The 26,965-nt window shown below is 44.6% G+C and overlaps 1 protein-coding gene across 6 annotated transcripts in view; it reads right to left on the bottom strand.

Annotated features, from left to right (window-relative positions):
- LOC115112113 (zinc finger protein 536-like) overlaps positions 1-26,965 on the bottom strand; it is a 193,398-nt gene that overhangs the window by 152,617 nt on the left and 13,816 nt on the right. For 5 of the 6 annotated variants that reach the window (XM_065013006.1, XM_065013009.1, XM_065013010.1 and 2 more), the window contains exon 2: positions 13,583-13,626. The gene's annotated coding sequence lies outside the window, so the exon portion shown is untranslated. Of the gene's footprint in view, positions 1-13,582; positions 13,627-22,295; positions 22,367-26,965 lie in introns of those variants that run through there. The other variant, XM_065013007.1, reaches the window with a different exon arrangement.

The following is a 26,965-nucleotide window of genomic DNA, read 5'->3' as shown; positions in this document are numbered from 1 at the left end:
AATGTGATATTCTGGATTTTTGTTTTAGATTCCGTCTCTCACAGTTGAAGTGTACCTATGATACAAAATTACAGACCTCTACATGCTTTGTAAGTAGGAAAATCGGCAAAATCGGCAGTGTATCAAATACTTGTTCTCCCCACTGTAGATAGAAAGGAGAGAGAGAGAAAAAGAGAGCAAGGACAGAGAGAGATAAAGACTGAGAGAAAGGACAGAGAGAGAAATAGTGATAGAAAGGACAGAGAGAGAGATAAAGATTGATAGAAAGGACAGAGAGAGATAGAAAGATTGATAGAAAGGACAGAGAGAGATATAAAGAGAGAGCAAGGACAGCGAGAGATAGAAAGAGAGATAGAAAGGACAGCGAGAGATAAAGAGAGATAGAAAGGACAGAGAGAGAGATAAAGATTGATAGAAAGGACAGAGAGAGATCTAAAGAGAGAGCAAGGACAGAGAGAGATAGAAAGGACAGAGAGATAAAGATTAATAGAAAGGACAGAGAGAGAAATAAAGAGAGATAGAAAGGACAGAGAGAGATAGAAAGATTGATAGAAAGGACAGAGAGAGATAGAAAGAGAGATAGAAAGGACAGAGAGAGATAGAAAGATTGATAGAAAGGACAGATAGAGATAGAAAGAGATAGAAAGGACAGAGAGAGAGATAAAGATTGATAGAAAGGACAGAGAGAGATTTAAAGAGAGATAGAAAGGACAGAGAGAGATAAAGAGAGATAGAAAGGACAGAGAGAGATTGAAAGAGAGATAGAACGGACAGAGAGAGATATAAAGAGATATAGAAAGGACAGAGAGAGATAAAGAGAGATAGAAAGGACAGAGAGAGATAGAAAGATTGATAGAAAGGACAGAGAGAGAGATAAAGATTGATAGAAAGGACAGAGAGAGATTTAAAGAGAGATAGAAAGGACAGAGAATGAGATAAAGAGAGATAGAAAGGACAGAGAGAGATAGAAAGAGAGATAGAAAGGACAGAGAGATAGAAAGAGAGATAGAAAGGACAGAGAGAGAGATAAAAGAGAGAGAGCAAGGACAGAGAGAGAGAAAGGACAGAGAGAGAGAAAGAGTGAGAGCTGTGCTGTGCTGTTGGGCGAAAGAGAATGCGACTAATAATGAGACATCTATTTTACCCACCAGCCCTCTGTGTGCAGCGCCTCGATGATACGCCTGTTTTCCTCCGGCCCCCATTATCAGTGCACTTGAACCCGGGATAACAATGAGTTCATAGAGATTGAGAAGTGCCGGGGCCTTAATTGTATGTATTTAGTCACGCAAACCGAGGCAATGGCCTGAGAATGGCTAGTTAGCCAATGACATCATTTAGCTTCAGAGTTGACTCAATGGGGCTGGAGCAAATGTGCACTGTTGCCACGTCCACCCAGCCAGGATCTGCTCGCTGTGTCAAAGAACTGTCTGTCTCATATCTACAGTGCTATCGACCCTCTGCAGTACAGGCAATATTTGGTGTTTTCACATCCCTCCGGCGGTGTCTCCGTCTTCATTGTCAACACCTTCTTCTTTAAAGAGAAGATGCTTTGAGAACTATGCCAGTTGTGTTGTTTGTTTTTTTTTGCGTGGCGTGCGTATGTTTGTGTGGCGTGTGTGTGCGCGTCCTTTGTCAATCAACGGTGGATGTTTTTGGCGGCACAAAGCCGATGATCGCATCATGATGTTATTGTGCCTGACTTGCTCGGCACAAAGAGGGAAGGGAGCGTGTTCTCAAGCAGGGATGTCAGCACTTGAAAAATCAATCACCATCTGGGCTCATTTCATACAAGGGAGAGAGAGAGAGAGAGCGAGAGGGAGGAACAACCAACAGCTCCCGTTTGGCCAGATGTAACAGGCTAGGCCCAAACCTAAGAAAAGCATTATGGCAACATCGGGGCCTTATCCACAGCAATGAGGCGGCACTGTGCGAAAAGCAGCTCGGCATTAGCTGAGCGCAAGGTCACAGAAAGCAAAACACGGATAAGAGTAGAGGGAGCACAGATTCACCTGCTTGGCGCCACAGGTCAGTGAGTTTCTTTCAAAGAGCTCACCTCTGTTTATTCTTTGCCATTCCAACGACTAGCTCCATGGTTGTACCGGCGCTTCATACGTAATTGATCTTCCGAACTTAAAAGTATCAAATCGTAAGGGGGAACACTAAAGCTCCACATTTTGGAGAAGGCTGAGGGTGGGGGGGTGGGAGGGGGGGGGGGGGCATGATTTCTGCTGCGGCGTTGCCTCCTTTCAGTGGCACAGCTGTGTGAAAAATACCAGTTAGAAAAGATGCTGAGGCAGCAAAAGCATTTAATAGTCAACAAACAGTTATCTAAGCCCATGTCCAACAACTAGACACCGCCGTAATGTGACCTACATACTAAGTGAATAAGATTTTTTTTTTTACATCAGGGAGGGGGGCGAACAGAACAGAGCTCATTCAGCTGACAGTAATTAAATAGCAAGGATTCCTTTTCACTGGCCTTTCGCCTCTCTCCCAGCTAAGAAAGTATAATGTAACAGAACATATTGTGCCATATTAAGTATTCTACTCTTTTTTTTTTCTTTTTTTTTTTCTCGGTTCTTTGGGATTTAATGGAATGACAAGTCAGGGGAGGGTTAGTCTGAATTTTTCCAAGGACGTGGGATGGATTCTAACACTGTTCCATTCTTGCCTAAGCTGGGGGATGAACCCGCTGACCTGGAGCCAGCGTGCCACATTGGAAGAACAAAAAAAAATGTCATATGTAAGTCAGAGGGGAATGAGTTCAGACGGACCCGTGGACCACTAGTCCGTTCACACACACACACACACAATACACACATACGCACATCCATAGCCATCCACATCCATCCCCAGCCTTCCGCCTGCATGCCCACCTCCCTTGAAGATGAATGTGAGAGTGAAACCCAAACCAGCCATGCTCTCAGATCAGGTAGGTCCGTTCCAGACAAAAAAACGCAGAAGGATGATAAAAGAGGGGGAGCGGGCGAAACAGGCGATACGCCGGCCGCCAGAACAAAGCAGGTGTCCGTATTAATGCACCATCGAGCACTTGGAACCCTGCACCTCAATACAGGAGGAGGAGGAGGAGGAGGAGGAGGAGGAGGAGGAGAAGGAGGAGGAGGAGGAGGAGGGGCAAGACGGGAAGGGCGAGCACAGTGAAAGAGCAAAGTCAGTAGAAGAAAACTTTTCAACCAATTGGAATAACGAGAAAACAAGTCAACGGGTGACATTGTGGTGGACAACACCATAAACCTCCAATTGGGATGAATCATCAGTGGAGCTCTTCATTCTGTCTGTGACCAACAGGTCATCGGTTTGAATTGGCTTTATTTCTTAAAAACAGACAGATAAATATATATATATATACACTCCTTTTATCACTCCGGAGTTCCGAAGATCAAGACGAAGTCAGGACAAAATGACACGTCGGACGTTAGACAATGTAAAGGGCAGTCGTGACACCGGGTGACATAACGAAACGACAAAGGAAGCGATCGAGTTAGTAAGGGGCCACCGCATTGGCCCCCCATGGAGAGCCTCACATTCGTTAAATAACTGCTGATGAGTCACTGTGGCATTTGCGTTCCTCAAGTCCTGAAACAGGATTTGGGTTTGGGTTTTCATTAGACAACAACGGGTAAAAAGGCAATAAAGAAAAGAGAGGGGGGAGAGAAGAAGGAGAGAGGCAGAAAGAAAAAAATACATTTTGGCGGATCAATTACCACACCTCAGGGGCGTCTTAATTGAATTCTCCTCTACAGCTGCCACATATTCCTCTGGTTGTAGGTGTCTACGGCATTTGCATAAACGTGCCTCCAATTTGATGCCGGGAAGAAAAAAAAAAGAGGTGGCGAAGCACCCAGAACAACAAAAACACATCCAACCAGAAATGAACAACGGCTGTTTAAATAGGGATAAGGTGGATTCTAGGAGTCAACCTGGGATGTGTTATTGAGAAGTGCATTACAAAAAAGATCCTTCTATCCACACAGCACCCCCCATTGTGTGGTTTTGGAAAAACACTGATAAAAAACAAGGTTAAAGAATCCACTGTGCGATTTAACATGCTCCATCATTCCATCATACCAGATACTCCACAGCTGTCTCTCTTCTTGTTGTTCTCCTTCGGTGTAGCAACGTCTCAGCGTCTCAGGGTGTCTAACTCACATCAGGTTCTCTGTCCCATGAGAGTTTTCTTTTTTTACAAGCCCTGTTTCATCACAACGCTGCTATTTTTAGGCCCCGAATTTGAAATCTGGTCACAGAAATCAGGCTCCATTCAGGAGAGGGCCTTTGTAGAACTTAAATACACCCCAATGTGTCCTTCAACAAAGACCTCTCCTTTTTACTCTCCCTTTAATGCTTTAAGTTTAGGATTGTTAGTTGGTTCTGTGGGTGGGTTTTCTCTCTTTTTTAGGCATTAGACCGGCTAGCTATTCAACGCCACAGTGTCTATAAAAATTCATCAGGATTAAAATGACCTCAGACGCAAAATTAAAGTTCCTAAAGTACACAATGGGGGCTGTCTTTTTGACACATTCTCCGGGCCTTGGGAACAGTATTGTTTCCTGACAAAGTGTCCCTGCCTTGACAATGAGCACCTTTCAGCCCCACACAGGGTCTGCCTTTAGAGCCGGAGAGGGAGACGTATTTCACATATCAATCAAAGACGAGAGAAAGACCCTCGTCGGGGTAAAAGTGGCCCTTCAGAAAACCTGAACAGATCAAAATGGAGTAAATGCTATTTCCCTCTTATTGTGGCCCTCCAGCTGTGTTTTATCAGATGAGGGAAGTATGTAAGTGAAAGGGAGCCCTCATTCTTAATCGTATTTCTCTTCCCATTGCAGTAAGGGAGAACGGGGCGTGACAAAGAGAATGAAACGCATCTCATCAGGTCGTGATTCCTGGGGTGACCTATATCTTTAGTTAAGTGTATCACAAATATAGGAACCCATTTTTTTTTTTGTACATTTACATTTGAGTCATTTAAGCAGACGCTCTTATCCAGAACCGCTTACAGTAGTGAGTAAACACATTTGTCATATTGGTCCCCCACGGGAATCAAACCCGCAACTCTGGCGTTGCAAGTGCCAAGCTCTACCAACTGAGCCACGCGGATTATACAAGTGTAATTACATAAGCGTGGCTAGAACACGATGTCAGCAAGACCATCTGTGATGAGTATGTGTATACTGTACTGTACTGTACTGTATGTGTGTATATATATATATATATATATATATATGGGTTCCTATATTTGTATATATATATATATACTTTGTGTGCACGTACGTGCATGTGTGTTCTTTACACACCCAGTGCAGTTAGTTGGTGTAATGAGCACACGGTGTGTACATCAGGCCATCATTGCCACCCACTGAGCCAGCCAGTCGCGCCACCGTCGCTAATCACGCTAAAAAATGAATTGCGTGTCTGTGTTGGTAATTCCAAATGGCATTTGACTACCTCCGCCTAGATTTATGATACACATATAAATATAGTATTTCTGGACAGGTGGATTAATAGGTTTCCTTAAAGGGCTTCTTTATAGGTCAGTGCCTGCGTGTAACCAAACACCCCCAAATTCTCATCTGCGCCTCAATTCATTACAGCACAGGAGGAGAGGAACACAGAAGGGGAGAGAGCACAGAAGGGGAGAGAGCACAGGGCTGAGAAAATGATGCCTCTAGTGAGTGAACTGTGAACATGCACGCACACTGCTGTACGCGTTGATGTGTGTAAATCTGTGTCATCGTGTCGATGGGCCTCTGTAAGTAGTAGTATGAAATTGCATTAGTAGTTACTGTATTTGTTCAACCTACAGCGTGAGTGGTATTTTGAAATTGGGATGTTCTGAATTTGTAGAATTGGGGACATGGCACCCTTGGACACAGACTTATCTTAAACCTAATTAGATCATGATAATAGCTTTAGGGCCTCGGTGATAAATGGTTGGCCTGTGGATCGGAACCTTTCTTCAGTTCCAGGTTGTGCACATTGTGCGTATACAGTAGTTCAGCGTTAGATTTTGCAAAACAGACAGAGCCTAAATGTTAGTGATGTTAGATTTGTGTTCGATTAAAAGTAAAGGCTTTGTATGGGTCTAATAATGACCTCATCATTTACCCGTTGTTTTCGTGTTGTGGCACGTCTGCTGGCATTTCACTGCCATCCGCAAAGTGCACGCCACCCCTCCCAGTGTCGTCTCCTATGACATAAGAGATTCATAAACACCCCGAAACCCTGGAGGGCAAACCCGATTCACTGTGTATTAGTGATGGGTCATTCCCTCTTTTCACTCTCCTCCAAAGCCATGGCTTCTCTTCTGAGCCTCTGTCCTGTAGTGTTAGCCAGCCTGCCCAGCGTTTTCCCGGCCCTCCCTCCCTCCCTCGCTCGCTTGCTTTCCCAACCGCCATCCACTTCAATGTTCCACGTCTTATTATTTCGATAGAACATGCATTCCTCTTGTGGGAAAACTTTTCCCCTCAGTGTCATCTGCGTCACGACGAGTTAATGTTGCAAGGCGACATCTATCTTTTTCCAACACCTTGAGGGCATCTTTTAAATGGAGGAATTTGGTCATTATGTGACATTAACCTCATTAGAAAACGCACTTTAACTGCTCGGAGATTAAATTGATTTACAGCTGCCATTTCCAGTACTGCTCTCGATCAATTGTTAAACTATCCTTTTTATGGGCCCAGACTCCGCTGTGTGCCTTTTCTCTCCCTCCCACTCCTTGTATTAATGCCAGGTATGTATTCCAATAAAGGACGTGGGCAACTTTTTTTATTTTTTATGCCACTGTGGTTTAATGTGAAAAATCCCCTACATAAGTGAGCCTCTCCCAGGCGCTCACAATAGAGAATATGATCTGGCTGAGACGGGCGTGTGGCGCGGTGAATCCATCCGCTCCGTTTGTGTGGCTAAATGTCAGCGCTCTGCCTCTCTGCTCCTGACAGCTCAGGTTTACGTGGCCGTTTAAGCATAACACGCACACTGTATTTCTTTGATAAATCAATAACCCTACCATTTCTGTGCACCAGCCGCCCTCCATCTGGGAGAATTGATCCCCGCGGATGGAGTGATACCGCCCTCCCTCCATCCCTCCATCCCTCCATCGTTCCACCGCACTTTTGACACATAAATAAAATATGTTGGCCTTTTTTTTCTTCAATTGGCCACAATGTTGATCCTGAGGAATATGGCGCAGGTCACATGGTAGCATCGAGGGGGAGACTGGAGCTAGGAGTCGGGTGGCTGCTATCGCTCACTGGCGCCCCACAAAATCCCCGGAACTTTCCAGCAACGCATTTATTAGAGTGAATGAGTCTTCTAAAGAATGGCATTACAAAATAATGTGGTCGCTAAATTATTTAAGCATTTTTGCCATAATGCTTCACTTCATAACCACAGAACTATGTACACCCACACGCACACGCACGCACATGCACGCACATGCACGCACGCACACACACATACACACGCAGGCACGCACATGCACACACACACACACACACACACACACACACACACACACACAGAGAATTAAAGCATAATCCATTTAACGTCATCATCCAAATTTAGAAAAGATGAGAGAAGGCGGGGGGGTGCAGAGAAGAGAAAGTGGGGGCGGTGCAGATAAGAGAAGGTGGGAGGGGTGTAGAGAAGAGAAAGTGGGGGGCGGTGCAGATAAGAGAAGGTGGGGGGTGCAGAGAAGAGAAGGTGTGGGGGCGGTGCAGATAAGAGAAGGTGGGAGGCGGTGCAGATAAGAGAAGGTGGGGGTGGTGCAGAGAAGGTGGGGGGTGCAGAGAAGAGAAAGTGGGGGGTGATGCAGATAAGAGAAGGTGGGGGGTGCAGAGAAAAGAAGCTGTGGGGGCGGTGCAGATAAGAGAAGGTGGGGGGCGGTGCAGATAAGAAGGTGGGGGGGGGGGGTGCAGAGAAGAGAAGGTAGGGGTGGTGCAGAGAAGGTGGGGGGTGCAGAGAAGAGAAAGTGGGGGCGGTGCAGATAAGAGAAGGTGGGGAGGTGCAGAGAAGAGAAAGTGGGGGCGGTGCAGATAAGAGAAGGTGGGGGGCAGGGTGGTGCAGATAAGAGAAGGTGGGGGGTGCAGAGAAGAGAAGGTGCAGGGGTGGTGCAGAGAAGGTGGGGGGGATGCAGAGAAGAGAAAGTGGGGGGCGGTGCAGATAAGAGAAGGTGGGGGGGGTGCAGAGAAGAGAAGGTGTGGGGGCGCTGCAGATAAGAGAAGGTGGGGGCGGTGCAGATAAGAGAAGGTGGGGGGGGTGCAGATAAGAGAAGGTGGGGGCGGTGCAGATAAGAGAAGGTGGGGGGCGGTGCAGATAAGATAAGGTGGGGGCGGTGCAGATAAGAGAAGGTGGGGTGGTGCAGAGAAGGTGGGGGGTGCATAGAAAGTGGGGGGTGCAGAGAAGAGAAGGTGTGGGGGAAGTGCAGATAAGAGGTGGGGGGCGGTGCAGATAAGAGAAGGAAGGTGGGGGCGGTGCAGATAAGAGAAGGTGGGGGCGGTGCAGATAAGAGAAGGGGGCGGTGCAGATAAGAGAAGGGGGGAGCAGTGCAGATAAGAGAAGGGGGAGTGCAGATAAGGGGGCGGTGCAGATAAGAGAAGGTGGGGGCGGTGCAGATAAGAGAAGGTGGGGGGCGGTGCAGATAAGAGAGAAGGTGGGGGGCAGTGCAGATAAGAGAAGGTGTAGGGGCAGTGCAGATAAGAGAAGGTGGTGGGGCGGTGCAGATAAGGTGGGGGCGGTGCAGAGAAGAGATAGTGGGGGGGCGGTGCAGATAAGAGAAGGTGGGGGGTGCAGAGAAGAGAAGGTGTGGGGGCAGTGCAGATAAGAGAAGGTGGGGGCGGTGCAGATAAGAGAAGGTGGGGGCGGTGCAGAAAAGAGAAGGGGGCGGGGGAGCGGTGCAGAGAAGAGAAGGTGGGGGGCGGTGCAGAGAAGAGAAGGTGGGGGGCGGTGCAGAGAAGAGATATTGGGGCGGTGCAGAAGAGGGGGGGGGGGTGCAGAGAAGGTGGGGGAGGGCGATGTTAACTCCATCACACTACTATATTTAGGTGTCAGGCTCACAAGCCATCCTGACTTTAATATAAATAGATATAAATCAACATGCGGGGCACTGTGTTTTACCCTCTATCAACAGATGAGTGCCACATGTTTTCCCACACCTCCTCAACATATTCAGGGAGTGATGGTGAAAGCATTTCTGTGGCCGGGTTCGAAACAGCTGCTAGGTGAACTAACCTTGGTGTGGCATGCCAGGGGCCCCACCTCCAGAGTGTCCACTGCTGCCCTGCCACTCTCCCCCTGTGACCTGCCTCCTGGCTGGGTTGCTGCAGTCCTGTGTGCCCCCACTACCACCACCACCCAGGCTCAGCTCAGGTCAGGGCTGTTGCCACACACAGCCCCTCAAGTCAGAGCCTCTGGTGCCTAATTAGGGAGGAGGGATGGAGGAATGGAAGGATGGAGGGAAGGAGAGCCAGCTTGGACTTTAAGAGACTAACCCACCTCTGCCATAACGGAGCACTTATGGGATTAAAGGGGCATTAGCGTTGATATGCCCATGTAGGCCGTCTGTATATTTATATAGGGCCAGATGATGCAAACTGAGAGGCAGCCACGACAACTGTTGTCTGTGCACTCATCATTATCATAATCACCTTCATCATCGTCATCATCATCACCCCACACAGATTGCATCATGGGAATAAATGTGTGGTGCCACCAGACGCGTGGAGCTTATTCCATGTCAGCGCCACTCCCCCCCCCTCTCTCTCTCTCATTTTCTTTCCCCCTCCCTCTCTCCCCCAACTCTCTCTCTCTCTCTCATTTTCTTTCCCCCTCCCTCTCTCTTCCCCCTCTCTCACTCTCTCTCTACCCCCTCCCTCTCGCTTTCCCCCTCCCTCCCTCTCTCTCTCTCTCTCTCTACCCCTCTCTCTCTCTCTACCCCCTCCCTCTCTCTCACTCTCTCTCTACCCCTCCCTCTCTCTTTCCCCCTCCCTCTCTCTCTACCCCTCTCTGTCTACCCCCTCTCCTTCCCTTGCGCTCATTCTCTCCGTCTCTTAACCCCCCTCTAAATGCCTGACTCACTCCAGACTGTGACACTCTGCTTAGCTCTGGTCTGGTCTACTCTGGGTCCTGGAAGGAAACTGCTGAGCTCACAGCCTCCACCACCACCACCCACCCACCCACCTCCTCCTCCTCCCCCTCCTCTCTCACCCCCCTCCTGAAGGATTTCCCCTATTAAGAGGGATGGGTCGATGAGGAGGAGCTAGAGGAGGAACAGGTGAGTCTACTGAATGGTAATGAGTCTGAATCTCTCCTTTGTCTGGTCCATTTACGAGGACATAAACAAGGTACTTTTCAACAGTAACCTTCCAGTCTTGGGTCCCCGTACAGTACCAGAGGGAACGTTTCTTTCATGCACATAAAACATGCAGAAAATACTCATCACATGGAGTGCATATCAACGTCGGTAAATAACATTTTGACAGTATGTTATTTACAACCGTCAAGCTTTTTGTCTAGAAATGTAATCAGACATTAGTAAATATGCTGACTCAGAAAGGCTGTTTTCTCCAACTGTTTATTGGTTACTCTCCGCTTATTTATGTGCGTCCTACTAAACAAAGACCTCCCACCATAACAAGAACAACAGTGTTGAACGCAGCCGAGTGTTTGATCTTGACATGTTTAAGTGACCACAGCTATCCCAACTACAGAGGGCTGGATGAACTGCGTGGTCAGAGGCATGTGCAGTGTGTGCATTGTTGAGATACACTAAACTCTGGCCCATATTGTTTGGCTTTGAAATGGTTTCGTTTGATTGTCTCTGCCTGGAACCGGATACTTGAGACAAAAAAACATTCGGCTAAAAAAAAAGCCGTGGCTCAATACACGTTATGGAGTAGGATACATTCTGAACCATAGCATTTGAGAATGGAAAAATACATATGTGGGGTGAAAAGAGTGTTTTTGATGTAAAGTGTTAACAGCTGTGCTTGGTTCTGGGAGTGTGGAGGTCGGAGTGTGGTTTGACTCCGGGGTCAGGTGCCCCCCCCCCCCCCCCCACCTGCCCGCCTCAGCTGCCCCTTGCTAAATGGAAACGAGATGTGATATTGTTCTAGTCATCACGGCCATCTGATGTCAATTTCACACAGTGGTGGGACCCTCCACAAGCTGGTCCATACCACCAACCACACGAGTAATAAACAAAACCAAGATAGGAACACACACACACACACACGCGCGCGTGCGCGCACAAGCTTCCTTTCTGTGTCTCGCTGTCTCTCTCTCTGTCCTCTATCTCTTCCTTTCCCTCTGTTACAGTCTCCCGATCTCTCTCTCCCTCCCCCTCTACCCACACTGGGATAAGTCATGAGGAAATTGATGCCCATGTTTTGTCCGACCACCTGTTCATTCTGGATACAAGTCTAAGAACCCAGTAAGGGTTAACCCTCTTTGGGGAGGTAGCGGGGGAGGTAGTTGGCACCCCAGTCAGAAACGTGCCCCCACGAGTGGCAGGCTGGCTCAGACCGTCCGGCTGGGTGGGACGGGAGCCCAGTCTTGGACCGGTCCACATCTCCCCCAAATCCTCCAGTCGCTCCAAACAGAGTCAGTATGCTGCCCCTCCATTACCCCCCCCCCATCCTATCCCAACCAGGAAATCATTGTCTCGGTCAATTTACATGAATTTATCTACGTTTTGAAGGACTCTTACCGTATGAAACCACAATGGTCTCGAAGGCTGTATGATCACCAACACGGGTAGACTATTCATGGAGAAAATAAAACAAACATAACATTTTATATGAGATCATATTTTAATGATATTTTTAACCCATTGGCTGTAGGTTTAATGACTGAACATGATGTCTAGGACCACTCAGTGTGCGTCTAAAATGATAAACGATTGCCGTGCACTTGAAGCTCACATGTCCCTCACTCTGATCGAACACAAAGCCACCAGTGAACAATGGAGGCAGGGAAGCGGTGTTGTGTTACCTGCAGCGTGAGAAGACTCTCACATGTCCAAATCACCTCACACCACCACCATCTTGCCACCACTCGTCAAACTCACACAAAGTCATAAGAGCGGAAATTAGGAAACCATTCTCACTAAAAACCTTCACAATCATCTCCTGAGAGAAAACAGCGCTCTTGTTTTTTTTTTTACTGAAAAAGGACAAATATTTTAAGAGGCAATGAATTTGGTGGAGCTGAATAGGATGTTGGTATATGTTTTACTAAAGGCAATATAATGGCATACTATTATTAGATCACATTAATCATGACTGCGCCAAAGGCACTGACAGCGGCACTGAAAAGGATTGAAAATGTTGGTAATGGATATAAATTACCCATTGTGTGATAAAAGGATTTTTGTTCACTAAGAAGGTAGGGATAAAACAGGAACCCTCTGAATGCATGTGTATAAAATATTGAATAATACAGGCTATCGGAGTGGGATTAACATTCACAGCGAATCAGATAGTAATAGTTTGACAATTAAAAGTGGACTAAACCCATCCAGTTAGACAGCAGGGTGGCGAGGTAGGAGAGTTGTTTTGACAGAGGTCTGTCAGTTGGCACGGCGATAATGAGTCACATCTCTCCTATATACGGTTATTTATTGCCCGACTTGGCTCGCAAACAAAAGATCAATAATTTGGAGCAAATCTAATGTTGCCCCTGGCGCTAATATGGTCATCCATCACATCTGCCATCTTTATGTGGGAGATGGACTGAATTTGTGTTTATTTGAGATCAAATGCAATTACATCATATAGCTTTAATAACATCTGAGCCCCCCTGTGAATATGTGTGGGTTTTTGATCATGCGTATGCATATACAGTATGCTTGTGAGATGTGTCACATACGTGTACATTCTAATATATTTACTGCTATAAGACGTGTTTCCACATCAATCTTCATTTCTTCCCACAGTCCTACATTTTGAAATATGAAGTGTGTCAACAGTCTATCCCCCCTTAGACGGCAAACGCACAAACATCCCTCACACAAATACACACATAGCACGGCCAGTCCCCCATTCAGACAACACAGAGCTAGTGAGGAGATCCCTCACTGACAAGCCCTGGGTGAGCCAGCTTAAGTCCACCTGGGCTCTGTCTGACTGTCTGCCTCTCAGAGTGAGGTGTGAGTCTGGCGAACGACAGACAGAGGTCATCTGTCACAGAGGATCCCTCCTGCCTAGGTGTTGCCCCACACACCTCCAGAGAAGGCCCTCGCAGGTAGACTAATAAGCATAAGGCACAGGGAGAGGCCCCACAGAGCCCCAAAGCACCTCCTCACACGACATCCCTCTCCCACTGTCACAGGCCCAGGACACTAACCTAACGACCTGCACTGCGCTTGATGATGACGCACACCACGAGCCAAACTGAAGCCATTTAAACGGGTATAGTGCCTAAAAAAATTAATCATTTCAAATTGTAGATGGGTGTTGTTTTTGACATAAATGGGGAATATGGAAATGTCAGTTGGGTCCAATTTCTCAGTCTCACCTCTATGTGGTATAACAGAAATACAGTAAGCATGGTTCCTCACCTAATGTGTTTTCTTTGGGTCTTCTAATTGACATCCGTAGATCACTGGAAAAGCAAATAACAGAGAGAGAGAGAGAGAGAGAGAGAAAGAGAGAAAGAGAGAGAGAGAGAGTGTTAATGACACACCAACAGACTCGTCTCCAAGAGCAGCATCGTAAATATCGCACAAACAGGAAATCATTAGCACCACAGATAAAAACAGATCAGGATCTCAGTTCAATAAATTAAATACATGTTGTCTATCGCATTACAAGAAAACATCGAGAGAGAATAAAACTTGAGAAACATGTGTTGGCATCATCTTAAGGATTTAGAGGTTAGTTAGTAAACAGTAAAGACGGATTGAACGATAAACTTGGAAATGTATGAATATACCGTCATCGAGAAATAGGCTAGTCTACAGCCTAGACTACAGACGTCGCACCAAACACTCCCTCATAGTGAGCTCCGGAGTTTTTGCCAGGGGATTTCATGAAACTAAACAGTACGTCAAAGATCCTTACAACATAAGATGTCTCCCCTAAACACCACTGTCATGTTCCCTTCGCGTTCCTTTCTTCCCTTCTCAGACACGACTTTGGGTAGAGGAAAGAAGTTCTCCCTGAGCGTTTTAAGATGTCATTTTTAAAACATACATATCAAAGCTGCAGAAAGACGGATTTTTTTTCCCTTCGGCTTCTCTGCTCTCGTACAATGTGGCTTTGAATAGAGAAGGAACTCAAAAGACGTTCTGAGATCTCTTTGCAATCCTCTTCCTTGGGCCGACTGGCAACACATCATTTGTATTGATGCAATATTACATTTCAATATCGCATGTCAAAAGGCACAAAATGATAGATCATAGCCTAACTAAATGAATTATTAAAAGGTTGTGCTGGCTGTGCTATCAGCTTCTCTTACAATCAACTGTGTCTGAAAAGAACAGTTTGATACTGGCAGCATTTCAGTGTTTTTTCTTTTCGCTCCTAGTTTTATTTTTCTCTCTCTTAAGTTTTGGACCACTGTAATGAATCTGGATTTGTGTCACCAAAAAATGTCCTCAAATCTCAAACCACATGAGCACAACAATAACCAGACCTTTCCAGTTAGTTATTTTCTGTCCTGTTCAATGAAAGCGATTTCCAAAAGTACTGCGTTTGTGGCTAAAAGAGTGAAGAGCAGGACTGATATAATGACATATTTGGAGTGGTACGATTAGTGTTTTCTTCATAATACATTATGTCCCTGGAGCTTTATCTCTCTATTTCCCCTGGTAAAACCCTGAAACCCTTTTTAGATTTGCCCATATTACACATGGCCTCCATTCTAGGTCAAATCTGTATCAGAAGTTCATGCACTGACAACAGAAGCCGTGTGACCTGGAACAGTTTAGCGCTTGTGATTCTACCAGGGAGCCACAGAGGTCTGAACCTCTTATGATCCTTGTACTTTAAAGAGTTAGAACAATGGGATGAAAGATAAAGCAGTGTTAACGATACATTTAAAGGAGTATTAAGGTCAGTGAAAATACTCGTGGCATACTGACACCCAAAGATACAGCACATCACGGGTTAGTATATTCAGTGATGTGTATTCATGGACGCCAAGGGAAGTCAGGCTTCCCAAAAAATATATATACGTACTATACATATATATATATATATATACAGTACCAGTCAAAAGTCTGGACACACCTAGTCATTCAAGGGTTTATCTTTCTTTTGATTATTTTCTATGTTGTAGAATAATAGTGAAGACATCAAAACTATGAAATAACTCATGGAATCGTGTAGTAACCAAAAAAAGTGTTAAACAAATCAAAATATATTTTATATTTGAGATTCTTCAAAGTAGCCACCCTTTGCCTTGATGACAGCTTTGCACACTCTTGGCATTCTCTCGACCAGCTTCACCTGGAATGATTTTCCAAAAGTCTTGAAGGAGTTCCCACATATGCTGAGCACTTGCTGGCTGCTTTTCCTTCACTCTGTGGTCCAACTCTTCCCAGACCAACTCAATTGGGTTGAATTTGGGTGATTGTGGAGGCCAGGTCATCTGATGCAGCACTCAATCACTCTCCTTCTTGGTCAAATAGCCCTTACACAGCCTGTAGGTGTGTTGGGTCATTGTCCTGTTGAAAAATAAACAGTCCCACTAATCGCTCCAGAAAGTTGTGGTAGCCATGCTGGTTAAGTGTGCCTTGAATTCTAAATAAATCAAAGACAGTGTCACCAGCAAAGCACCATCCCACCTCCTCCTCCATGCTTCACGGTGGGATCCACACATGCGGAGATCATCTGTTCATCTACCCTGTGTCTCACAAAGACACAGCGGTTGGAACCAAAAATCTCAAATTTGGACTCAGATTTCCACCGGTCTAATGTCCATTGCTCGTGTTTCTTGGCCGAAGCAAGTCTCTTCTTCATATCGGTGTCCTTAGGTAGTGGTTTCTTTGCCGCAATTCACCCATGAAGGCCTGATTCATGCAGTCTCCTCTGAACAGTTGATGTTGAGTTGCAGTTAACTCTAATGAACGTATCCTCTGCAGCAGAGGAAGCTCTGGGTATTCTTTCCTGTGGCGATCTTCATGAGAAACAGTTTCATCATAGCGCTTGATGGTTTTTGTTACTGCACTTGAAGAAACTTTCAAAGTTCTTGAAATTTTCCTGATTGCTTGACCTTCATGTCTTAAAGTAATGATGGACTGTCGATTATCTTAGCTAATTTGAACTGTTCTTGCCATAATATGTACTTGGTATTTTGCCAAATAGGGCTATCTTCTGTATACCACCCCTACCTTGTCACTGATGGGCTCAAACGCATTAAGAAGGAAAGAAATTCCACAAATGAACTTTTAACAAGGCACACCTGTTAATTGAAATGCATTACAGGTGACTACCCAATGAAGCTGGTTGAGAGAATGCCAAGAGTGTGCAAAGATGTCATCAAGCCAAAGGGTGGCTATTTGAATAATCTGAAATATAACAAATATTTTGATTTGTAACCAAACACTTGTTTGTTTAACACTTTTTTGGTTACTACATGATTCTATATGTGTTATTTCATAGTTTTGATGTCTTCACTATTATTATACAATGTAGAAAATAGTAAAAATAATGAAAAACCCTTGTATATAACACTGCCATTCAAAAGTTTGGGGTCACTTAGAAATGTCCTTGTTTTTAAAAGAAAATTACTTTTTTTTGTCCATTAAAATAACATCAAATTGATCAGAAATACAGTGTAGACATTGTTCATGCTGTAAATGACTATTGTAGCTGGAAATGGCTGATTTTTAATGGAATATCTACATGGGCGTACAGAGGCCCATTATCAGCAACCATCACTCCTGTGTTCCAATGGCACGTTGTGTTAGCTAATCCAGGTTTATCATTTTAAAAGGCTAATTGATTATTAGAAAACCCTTTTGCAATTATGTTAGCACAGCTGAAAACTGTTGTACTGATTAAAGAAGCAATAAAACTCTCCTTCTTTAGACTAGTTGAGTATCTGGAGCATCAGCATTTGTGGGTTTGATTATAGGCTCAAAATGGCCAGAAACAAAGAACTTTCTTCTGAAACTCGTCAGCCTATTCTTTTTCTGAGAAATGAAGGCTATTCCATGCGAGAAATTGCCAAGAAACTGATGATTTCTTTGCAACTCTGCCTAGAAGGCCAGCATCCCAGAGTCGCCTCTTCACTGTTGACGTTGAGACTGGTGTTTTGCGGGTACCATTTAATGAAGCTGCCAGTTGAGGACTTGTGAGGCATCTGTTTCTCAAACTAGACACTCTAATGTACTTGTCCTCTTGCTCCATTGTGCACCGGGGCCTCCCACTCCTCTTTCTATTCTGGTTAGAGCCAGTTTGCGCTGTTCTGTTAAGGGTGTATGTATGAAAGAGTCATAGACCGTTTCATAGACTGTTTCATCAACCCTACAAGTAGGGTGAGTTTGTACAAGTAGGGTCTGTTTGTCACTATTAGACTAAGCATAGATGATTTGATGATGTTGAAATGTTGAAGTTGAAATGGTGCTGGAATAGTGGAGGCAGCTCCTGTTTTCTTTGCGAAATGAGGTACCATGGTTCTAAATCAATAGTTGTTTAGTAGTCCGAAAATGTTAGAAACATTAACTTGCTTGACCATGCTGTAGGTCAGGTAACTGTGTCTCCTTAATGTCTCAGCCTTAGGCCTATATATCACGGTGGCAAGGCATATGAACTAACAGGTTATAGAGCAAACAATGCAATTATCACAACACATAGGTTGTAATCTGCCTTTGTTTTCTGGCTTGGCTTCCCCGGCGATTTTACCCACTCACCGCTAATGCAGCGTTTGGATACCATCACCTCTGATGGACTGAAGGACAGGATAGTCTTTCTAATATTACATTCCTGTCTCACCATATTGAGTTGCTAAATGCTACAAGATGAAAATACTGCTGTGGTTGTTGTCTGGTTTAGATTGAGATGTATTTCGTCTGATTGTGTGTGTGTGTGTGTGTGTGTGTGTGTGTGTGTGTGTTTGTGTGTGTGTGTGTGTGTGTGTGTGTGTGTGTGTGTGTGTGTGTGAGAGAGAGAGAAGTGAGGGCCAACGGCGGGAGTGTTGGGGGTGACAATGACATCATAAACTCTGGAGGTTTTAATTGGAGGGTCCAGATTGTTGGACTGGTGACCCCGCAGAAGTCATGGCCACCATTAGCGTCCAGACCGCATGCTAACAAACAGAATCTGTGCATGTTAGCGCTGGCGAAAATTCAATTTGAGCTCTTTGTCTGCCTGATGCCTTGCCCTAACGATGGTCTCTTTTTTTTTCCTTAAACAACAGAACACAGAGGAGTCGTTAGGACCCTCTCTTCATTACTTCAAAAAACCAATCATTAGACACCAGAGTATATACGTAATTAGAAAATCACTTCCTTTGCAATCCTGGCTAAGTAGTTTACATACTGTAATTACAGGGACAAAATCAATTTTTAATCATTTCACTGATTGGGCTCATCAGCTCAGTAGGAACATTGTATCCTGCTTGTTGTGCGAAAGCAACATCTGGGCTAAAACAATTACCCTTTTGTGTTCCAAAACTATTCAGAAACAGGCTTTCTGCAGCACCCGATGATTGTCATGTAGCCCGACTGCAGCCATCTCTCCCCCTGCCCTTGACTTGAGCATGGAGGATCACGTTTAAAGCCTTATAAATCAATACTCTATAATAAGCTGCTCTTGGGAAAAAGCAGCATACTGCTTTTTTAACACCTTTAGTTTTGTCTTCCTGTTGTTGTCGGCAGCGGTGGTGTTTTTTTTGCTGTTGCTTTTCACTAAATAAAAAGAGAAGCGAATGTCGTTTCCCCTGAATAAATATGACCTTTCTAATATGTTGTTCCATTCAGCGAACAAATAGAGTATTGTTTAAATCTCATGTTCCCAACGCAAACCTGTGATTTATAATCATCCCTGTTGTTACAGAGCATAGGCGAGGTAGAGAGACTGGATGAGTACTTTCCATGTTTGGTTAAGTGAGAAAAGGATCTGACATAATAGCAAACTTCAAACAAAAGTCTTCCTGATATGTTTCACCCCTCAGTGACTAATACAATGCTTTGTATTCCGGTCTGCAAGATGCAGGATCGATCCACATTAGTCTGAACTCTCCTTCGCTCACTTTGAAAACTGAGGAAATCAGATTTGGGAAGAAGAAAAAAAGAGAAGAAAATGAGTGAATGCATTGATCACTCTCGGTGTATGCAAATCACATTTGCCTCTATTTTTTATTTATTTTTACTGATCAATAGGGTTAATTAAGAGATTCGTTTTAACTGCACTTTGGAATCCTGTTTTGAGCAGTCGACCTCAGAAATCATCCCGCTGTCCCTCCGTATCCATGGAAATGAAAGGCGGGTAAGAGGGGCCATAAATCGGAAAATCCAATTCGACCATGAGCACGGGTGTCACGGTAAAATATGAAAGCAAAGACAGCTCACAGGTAGATAGATCATCAGTTATATGCCGGTGAGGCAACATTTTAAAAAGTTTATACACAGACTTTTTCCACTACAGGCAGGGCCATCCCCAAATAGTGTGGTGAGTAGGCTAGTTCCAGGGTCGTCCACAGGTTGTACTTTGACCGCGGCTATGGCTGATATCGGTCAAAGAAAAGTTGCCGCTATTGTTGGACTGGCCCCCACGAGTATGAGTGCCATGTGTGGTAGCGAGAGTATCAGCAGCGGTGCTGGTGGTAAACGAGATTAATAATGGACGCTTTTTACAATTATTATTATTCCCAAAATGCTCTTTTGTGATTTGCTTTGAAGGGGGGAAGCGCTGGGAAGATCAGCCCACGAAAGGGGGGCGCTCATTTGGAGAGCTTTTCCAATTATACAATTAGTCAGGAATGTAGGGCAGCAGCCTCTGTGTTCCGATCGCTCCGACCCTGGAAAGCAAGAGCCTTTTTCTTCCTCACTGGTCGTGCACAATAAAATAAATAATAATTTTTAAAAAACAGATCCGAGGCCTGGGCACCAGCTAAAGTCCGGGTGGACGCCGCGTAGGCGCATCCCAAAAGAGTGAAGCTAACAAATGGTGACCTTATTCGTGCCGATTGCGTGCGAACGACCCATGCAATTCACTCTATGCTAATAGACAAAGTCAAGGGGTCAGGGTTTTCTGTTTAAATACCGCTCTTTGAGTTGAACGGCTTTTTGTGCATTTTTTTTTCTCTATCGGTACAGTGTGTTGTGGGTTGATTGGGTGGCTTTGGCAAAGGACACCAACAAGTCCTAATTATGCATGTGAATCTCATTTATTTATTTATTTTTTGAGGGTGAAGAGATTTTAATTTGATAATTTTTCCTTTTGATTGTCCTCATCCTATGCCTGGTACTAAATTTACTAGTTCAATATATATATATATATATATTTTAAACAACTAAGTACCATCTATTTCCCTGTTGATTTTCTGTAAGCTCTCTTTACTGATTACAGCCATGACTACATGAACCTCTTCAATAATTATCCTGCAAGAAAAAAAAAAACATGCAAAATGATTATTATCATTAAAACTCCTTACCAAGACTGTCACTCCTTCAACTAATTCTGTCAAAACTGTCAGAGGCTAAATGTGTCCCTTGGATGCCAATCATGTCATATTTCTAACAGCAGGATGTATTCTCACAACAGTGACAGGCTGCGCTCACTGAATCCATCCAAAGGCCATGGTGGAAAAAGTCCCCTCATTCGGATCAAACTGCTATAAACTAACCCATAAGCGAACCTTCTGCTGCCTCGACATCCCTAAATGATCCAAATAGACTCGACATTCATCTTTTACGTTATGTCTGTGGAACGTCAATAGCACATACTGGAAGGGAGAGAGTAGGTGAGTTGAGAAGTATGGTACGTATGTATGGAATCCCCTATGTAGCTAGTCCCTGTACTTGTGATGGCCCAGATATCATTTGGAGAAAGCCTGACGATTGCGTGCATATGTGCCTTGTGTGAGAATGCGTCAGCGAGAGCATGTGTTTGTGATGGATCCAATATGACTGAGATCTGTCTCACATACCTCTGATGCCGCACAAGCCAAAAGACTGACTCACTATTTTAGATTTGATTTATACATCTCAGCATGCAAATGCAGTCCAAAACACCAGCGACAATTACCAAGGCTGTTACACTGTTACAACATGGCACACATTTTTTTTTAATATGGCATTTCACGTAATCTAAGATTTAAATACTTTTGGATTGCTCTACATTAAAAAAAATATATATATATAAATAACGAACTAAATTTTTAAATGATAAAAAGTATAGCATCATTAGTGTATTGTATAGCATATAAAGGCTGTCTTGACACTTTGACTTCGGAGTCCTGCGGGGTATATAAGACAGCTGTTATATAATTCAAGTTCAAACAGTAGAATATGTTTTCAATAAATGTTATAGCTAGATTTTTCCAGCTTCAAGAAGAAAAAAAAGTTGACATTGATTAGCACTTTGCAAGCAATCCATTTTTACAAACCGGCTTGACCTCTCTCACTGGATGAGGGTCTACTATGAATTAAAAGAAAACAATTCCAGGGAGGGGATTGCGGGCAAGGAGAAGAGAGAGCATACAAGAAAAAGGGATGTATAGAGTGAGAAAGAGAAAAGAGATGTGTGTGAGAAAGATAGAGGACAGACGTGATCTAACCTGTACGTTGTTGTGACGGTAAAGAGAGGGAGTACATATTTGGAGATGATGATGATAGTGATGGTGAGGAGGACATTGCAAACTGCTGGCAGACCCCGTCAGCCGAGCCCTGATGCAGACAGATCCTTCACCCTCCATGTCACATGATCTACCATCAGTCTCAGAGATGGGGATATATCGCCACCAGCTCCAGAAATAATGGGTGCACCTGTTTACCGTGTCACCTCTGTTTGCTAATTGTCTCCTTGAGCTACATTGGGGAAGTAAATGCGTCTCGGCTTTTGACAGGCGGGCGTTTATTTAGAAATCACATTACTTCCAGCGCAATTGTTCCTTTTTCTTTGGGGGGTCTAGGAAAGTTAAATGAGAGTGCTGTGCTACAGATTTCACTTCCTGATTAGGGGAGGTGACAGCATTGAGCTGAAAAGTTCACATTCACTTGTTCAATTCCACCCCAGAACCATGCCAGAGAGGAGGGGGAGTGTGACAGACATCTTTAATATCCTGCTCTTTACGTGATCAATCGGGGTGCCACTGATCCATACCTGCAGTACTGCCACCTCACCGACGTAGCTCAGGAAGAACACAGACAGGTTTGCAGAGGGAGGTGGGGGGGAGAGACAAGCGCCTGTAAACAAAGCAGACAAACCAGGACATTCAGTGCAGGTGCTATTGAAGTTTGACAAGAGTGCACAATGGCGACAGAGAAAACAACACCAACATACCCATTACAGTAAGCACTTTCCAAACATTTGATCATTTTCATCAAATTCTGGGAACTAGTGCAAGTACAGTAGTACAAGTACAGTCATTACACAGAGAAGCCTAAATGAAATGCAAGTGTTATAACGACAGTAAGAACAGGTATGGTCCATGGCATATGGTATGGGGGAAAAAACACTGAGAAGGGTTACATTTACGTTTGATAATCGAAACAGAGGTCCTCCAAAATGACATGCGCTACAAAACGTGAAACAAACCTTCAGCGCACAGAATGTTACGCAATCCTACTTTAAAGGCCTGCCGCTTCACACAAGGCCAATAATCAGGTCGGCATGAGCCACGTGAACTACACGTCCTGCTCTCCTTCTATAGTAGAGCGTAACTCAGTGAGTGGGTTTGGGTTGAGGCCTCATGTCGAGTCAGAGTGAGTGGGGCTGGGGAGCTGGGGCAGAGGGGCACAGATGTGGTTCTCAAAGGAGGCCACCCCAGGAGCCTGCAAGGGGAATTCTTATCCCCACTACTATTTCAATAGGAAAAGACACACACACACACACACACACACACACACACACACACACACACACACACACACAAAGGCACACTTGCCTTAAGTCACATTCTAAATTGGCTCCCAGGAGCATTTTCCCTACCTTGTTCACCAAAGGCATTGTGTATGTTTTCTGAGTGCTTAGCATATGCCTGGGTAACGTGAGATCTCCTCTGCACACACTCACATTGTTTCCAGAACTTGTTGCATTTTTTTCTCCCCCTTTAAGTATTTCCCATCAGGAGCTTAATTAAATTCAAAATAGTTCACATATACCTACTATGCAGGATCGCACAAGCCGCCCACCCTGCAAGCCCCGATAGAGACGCAAGACTGGGAGCAACAACAAAATAAGTAGAGGAGGAGAAAAAAACAAAAAACAGTAAAGAAACAGAGAGAGAAAACTCCTGCTCTCAGAATCCTGTTTGTCATGGATGAGACTTTGCTACTCTGGGGTCTTTCAGGTGTTCCTTCGAGAGGGGTTGAGTTGAGGATCTCACCTCTCCTGTCTTAGAAAGAGTCAGCCCAACAGTCATGGCGTACCCAATAGTTGGTACTAGGGTGGTGGGCGGTGTGGTCAACGATGGTGTGAGATTTGGGCCACACGGTAACTGCCAAAAAGGCCCATGGAAAGGGGTGAAGGACTCCTACCTCACTAGTTCTCCAGAATGTATAGACGTACACAGTGGCTTGATACCAGAGTATGCAGGAAATACTATAGCATTTTTATTAGACAGGATAACCTTTGCTGTGTTTATCCTATTACGCATTGTGTTCTTTTAATGCTAGCATAATACGCGAGGGTGAAAAAATTGTGTATAGCACATGCAGTGTTTAAGCAGGGGAATGTCAGTCAAGAGCAGACAAGTGTTGATTTTACACACACTATAGACACCACACACACTACACACACTCATTCCCCTTCCCAATACTACACCAGCCTGGCAGACAAAGTTAACATTTTAACTGCAAATATTCCTTGCCTCCAATAGTCCAATGTAATTCATTTTCCATCTCTGTTCATTAATCATTGTTAAAATTAGTGATCCATTTCTTCCACTCTGCCATCTGCACTCAGCTTCGTTACAAACATGACACCTTCCCGCATAATAAAAGCTGACAGCAACGAGGATGCCTTTCCAAATAGCTTTTTGCATATGTGCACCTCTACAACTAATGCTGTTGTCAGACAAAAGTAGGTTGTTTAAGGAGCGCTCCTGCTAGAACAATCACACACACACACACATACACACAGACACACACACACACACACACAGACACACACACACACACACAGACACACACACACACACAGACACACACAGACACACACACATACACACACACACACACACAGACACACACACACACACACACACACACACAGACACACACACACACGCACACACATGCACAGAAAGACACATACACACACACATACACACATGCATGGATAGAGAGGTATATAGAGACCCACAAATATCCATGTGTCCCAGGTATATACTGTATACACAATTTGATATAAACCAAATCAAACACACACTACCAGATGTGCCTAATATTGAATGGAATGTGGTAAAATCCTGATAATAAATCTCCACATTTTCACTATAGAAAGCGAAGTTATGAAATCAGAGATTCGGAAACATTAACAATCACCAGAGAGACAACAATGGGACCGTTGTTGTTCTTCATGTGCTGTTTAAGTAGGCAAGATTTTATTCCAATTTAGAAAGATTAGTACTCTGTTGTTCTTTTCTACTTTCTTTTATACATACAGATCTTAAGAGGGATACAGTGTGTGTGTGTGTGTGTGTGTGTGTGTGTGTGTGTGTGTGTGTGTGTGTGTGTGTGTGTGTGTGTGTGTGAGATAATCTGATACATGGTTCAGACTAACTATTGTTGACTATTTGATACCAGAACATTCACATTGGATATTTCTGTTTATTACAATGAATATAAGGTGACACAGTACAGTCCTTTGTTCTCTGTAAGTATGCACTGATGAATGTATTAGCATCTATGCTTATGTGTGCGTGTGCCTGTGGAGTAGGGTGTGAGGGTTTGTGCGTGGAGTAGGAGAATTGTGTGTGTGTGTACGGGAAGTAGGAGCAGTGCAGTGCAGTGTAGTGCAGTGCAGTGTGTGATGTGTGTGAGTGTGTGTGTGTGTGTGTGTGTGTGTGTGTGTGTGTGTGTGTGTGTGTGTGTGTGTGTGTGTGTGTGTGTGTGTGTGAAAGGAAGTGTCTCAGTTGGCTGAAACAGAGGTCCAGACAGTGGAGCTGCTTGGCTGTGGAGAGCAGGGTCCTATAACGAGCCGCCTGGGCCAGATGATGCCCATCGCAGGTCACACAAGCCACACACAATCCCCCCAATACCCAGGCCAGAAGCCTCTGTTTGCCTTCCCCAGGACGGGGCTCTGCTCCCCCCAGTCCCCCCAGTCCTCCATGGTCCCCCCTTAACGCCCGTCAGCCCCCAGATCTGCCGTACGGCCTCCCTGGTGAGGTGTCGCTGGAAGCCCCCAGGCACACCACATTAATCTATATAATGCCCTCAAAAAGTGGGCTTTTTCACACCGCTAACTGCCAAGGCCTACGAGGGGCAGGGGGCTGCGCCATGGTTCAGCTGTTCGCCCAACTGGCGTCTGCACACACACATACAAGAACACACACACATACTGACGCTTTGCCTATAGGCTCTGATTGACTCAATAAAGGTGTACCTTCATCAAATGGCTAGCAGAAAGCCCTGCAATCTTAGGAGGGCTGGACTTTTCAGGCAGACAGCAAATAGAAAAGAAGCTAAATCATCTTGACATTCACCAACGTGGAGCCCAAGAGAAAGCCACGGCTTCAGTTATTTCTCCCATCCACTAATTTGGTTCTCCTTAACCCCCCACACCCCTACAGCGCACATACACACATGCACACACACTGACACGTTTAATTTCAGGTTCTCAGCACATCTGAATTACAGAAAACTGATGAAGGATGGAGGCCAGGCCCCTCCGGACTGATTAGCATCATTTAAGAAAGCGTTCCTTTTTGCTCGGCTCAGCGACCGCCCAGCCTACAAGATGGGTGGCCTTTCAGCATTAGAAGTCAATATGGAGTAAACTCATTTGAATTGAACATGGAGGAAAACCACTCCAGCGTCTGGGCCTCTGCATTTTTTGAAGTCTTCATATACTCGTTCAATGACCCAACTGAGCTTTAAAATGCACATTACTATAGGACGTAAAGTAGCAAATGTATATAAATCGAGAGGACAAATAAGGAACATTTTAAAGGTATAAAGTAATAAGACAGAACACGTTTTTTTGCCTCTAAATTATATAAGCCATGCAAATGGCTTAAAATTTTGTAAAGCTTTTCAGAAAATCCTACTTATGGTTGCCATTCTGTGCCAAAAAGTTCATCTGGCCTGTAAATTTAAGCATGGATTACAAATATTCAAATCATGAGCTTACTGTTCAAATAAACATTTCCAACAGGGAAAAAGTTGCAAGGCATACACTTTCAACATAATTCCTCCTCTGGCATCGCCCTCCCCTCACTCCTAATAAAACAAAAAGAACAAAAAATACAAAACAAAGAACGGAGTCGAAAGGTCGTCTTTTTTCATTTACCGTCCGACTGCATAAACACCCCTGATGAAATCTAATGAATGTAATTGTAACCACCTATACAATCCCAGTTTGGCAGCTTTGGTTATGTCCTGATATCCTGGGTGGGACAATAGGGTAAGTTATTACAGTTGAATGAGAAGGGAAAAAAAGAACACAAAAGAAAAAACACGTCTTAAGCCGGTCAGCTGCCCGCCACATGGTAGAAATAATAAGGACTGAAGTCACAATGAGTTCAGCTTCGGTTTCCTAATCACTTCCTTTATAAAGGACCCATCTCGTTGGAGAGGGGCTGTGTCATTGCAAGGGGTCTGACCAGTTAT

This window comes from Oncorhynchus nerka, linkage group LG28 (assembly GCF_034236695.1).
Source record: "Oncorhynchus nerka isolate Pitt River linkage group LG28, Oner_Uvic_2.0, whole genome shotgun sequence".
Lineage (NCBI taxonomy): Eukaryota > Metazoa > Chordata > Actinopteri > Salmoniformes > Salmonidae > Oncorhynchus > Oncorhynchus nerka.
The sequence above is the reverse complement of the archived record's forward strand: the minus strand, read 5'-3'. Positions and strand labels throughout refer to the sequence as shown.